The following is a 2,808-nucleotide window of genomic DNA, read 5'->3' as shown; positions in this document are numbered from 1 at the left end:
AAATTGGGAAGGGCGTAAGCCAGGGATGCATCCTATCTCCATACCTTTTCAACCTATATGCAGAACAGATTATCTGGGAGGCTGGGCTCTATGAGTCGCTATGAGGCGAAACAGATGAGGGAGATAAATGTTTAAAAGGGATATATGATTAGGTATTACTGTCATGACAGGAGTCCAGAACGAAGGCTGCACAGTGGAGTGGACCGAGGGGGAGGGATTGTAAAACAATGAAAGAATTTTTCTTTTACTTTTCAAAGAGAAGAGTGAACTGGAGGGGAGGAGTGGGCAGGGAGAAAAATGCAACAATGAATGAATGGAAATCCAAAGTCTCTGTAAACTTTGATTAAAATTAATAATAAAAAAAGAGTTTGTATTCCAGAGGCACACAGAGCTGAGCTGGAATCCTGATTCTGAGACCTATTGAGTGTGTGACCTTGAACAAATTCCTTAATAACAAATTCCATACAAAAGGATAATAACCTCATAGAGCTGTTGTGGTTAAAGGAGCAAAATCTTTTATCTATTTATATTGTGATTTGAATGAAAGTTTACAGAGAAAATGGGTTTTCCTTTCAGTCATCGATAAGTATTTTATGATGCGAATTACAGTACGTACAATATAACAGCACTCTACCCATTTCCTCCCTGATGTTCTAATTTCCACTTATCCTCCTACAACCTCCTCCTTCCTGCCTTCTGATCTTTATCCTTTGTGCCCTCTGGCCTGTGTGATTGATTGTTCTAAGGAGTGAGTGCCTACCTGGTGTTGGTCAATTTGTCTTGTTTGTTGCTGTGAAGTTGACTAGAAGTCATAGTGATCCTGTGAACGACAGATTGAACCCTTGCTTTATTCTGCACGTCCTCACCATCTCCTCCATGCTTAGACCCATTGCTGCAGTCAGCCCATACAGGTCTGTCAGAATAAGCAAAGTCCTCTATTGAAAATGTAATGTTGCTGGGAGTGAGTGCCCACCTTGTACAGGTCCCTGTGCTGTGCAGAAACCAAAGGGGTGTGACCAGCACCTTTGACCTGGCCTGTGGAAGAAGGGGGAGGGCTCATATCTGCAGTACTTGTTATAGTGCCAGGCGGGACCCCTAACTTCTACACAGCAGAGGAAGTGCTCTCAACTAATTGCCATTGAGTTGAGATGGACTTGATGTTGACCTTCCAGCTGGTTTTCAGAGCCTGTAAATCATTCAGGTGATGACTGTTCATTTTTTCTCCTTTGGAGCAGCCGGTGAATTTGAACTGCCTGTCTTGGGGTTGGCAGTGCAACTCCCTACTAGCAGGTCATCATTGCTGAGGAAGTTGTCATTGTTAGGGGACGTCCACTGTGGGAAAAACAGGTCTGAACCCCACCTTATCCTGCAACATCCTCACTGTCCCTGACATATTTGAGTCCATCGCTATAGTCACTGTGTTGGGCCACCTTGTGGAAGCTTGTCCTCTCTCTTGGTGACCCTGCACTTTTCCAAGCACATTGTCCTGAGTCCGAGGATTGCCCCTTTCTGACAACATGCCCAGAGAATAGAAGACAAAGTTTCAGTCACCCTTGCCTCTTAGGAGCACCCCGGTTACACTTTCTCCCAAACGGGTTGTTCTTTTGCAATGTTCATTACTCTCATCCAACACCATCACTCAAAGGTATCCATTCTTCTTCTGTCATTCTTATTCACTGTCCAACTTTCAGAGCACAACAGGTAATGGAAAAGATCATGAATCAGGCGTGTTGTTATTATGTGTTGTAGAGTTACCTACACCTCATAGTGACCCCAAGTACAATAGCTCTGAACCCTGCCATGTCCTGAGCCAATCGCACTGACTCTGACACACCTAATCCCATTTCATCCAGAGTCTTTCCCTCTTGCACTATCCCTCCACCCTCCACAGCATGATTCCCTTCTCTAAGGACAGGTCCCTCCCAGCAATGTGCCCAAGGTATGTGAGATGGAGCTTCAAAATCTTTGCCTTTAAGAAGCAACTTGGTTTTCCCCTCTCCAGGGCAGACCTATTTGTTCTCTTGGTAATCCACAGAATGTTCAACACTCTTCTCGAGCACCACAATTCAAAGGCACTGATCCTTCTTTTGTCATCTTTACTCATTGTCCAGCTTTCTGATGCACAGCAAGTGATTGAGAAGACCGTGACCTGAATCCTTAGTTTCTACACATTTGCTCTTTAGCACTCTGGAGTGGTCCCTGACAGCAGATTTTCCCAGTGCAAGTCATCTTTTGATTTCCTCAAGGCTGGTGCCAAGAGTGTTAGTTGTGGAGCTGAGTATAAATTGCTTAACAATCTCAATCTCTTCACTGTTTATTGGATGTGAAGGCAATCTGGCTGCGACATCTGTCACCCCATTGCTCACCAGGGTTGATTTGGCTTATCTGGCTGGCTAGGTGGGTGACTCCTTCCTCCATCATTGATCTGTTTGTGTCCCTCCTGAAGCTACATGCTCGTTGAAAGGACAACCATCCCCGATAGAAGGAAGACCGTCCTTCGGTCAATGGTATATAAGTAGCTGCCTAGAGCCTCCAATTGAGTTCTTCACTGTCTATCATGATGCTGTCAGTTGGCCCAGTGGTGAGAATCTTTGTTTTCTTGATGAGCTTCAATCCACATTGAAGGCTGCAGTCCTTGACCTTCTGCAGCAAGTGCTTCAGGCTCTCCTCAGTTTCAGCAAGCAAAGTTGTGACATATGTATAACGTGCGTTGTTAACGAGTCTTCCTCCAATCCTGGTGAGGCATATCTTAGTTGTTAAGCTAATATCATTGCTTCTTAGCACCTTGGAGAGGTCCTTCACAGCATA

Source organism: Elephantulus edwardii, unplaced genomic scaffold (assembly GCF_000299155.1).
Source record: "Elephantulus edwardii isolate Elephantulus edwardi_28Jun2011 unplaced genomic scaffold, EleEdw1.0 scaffold00086, whole genome shotgun sequence".
NCBI classification, from domain to species: Eukaryota; Metazoa; Chordata; class Mammalia; order Macroscelidea; family Macroscelididae; genus Elephantulus; species Elephantulus edwardii.
This window is presented reverse-complemented; position numbering follows the sequence as displayed.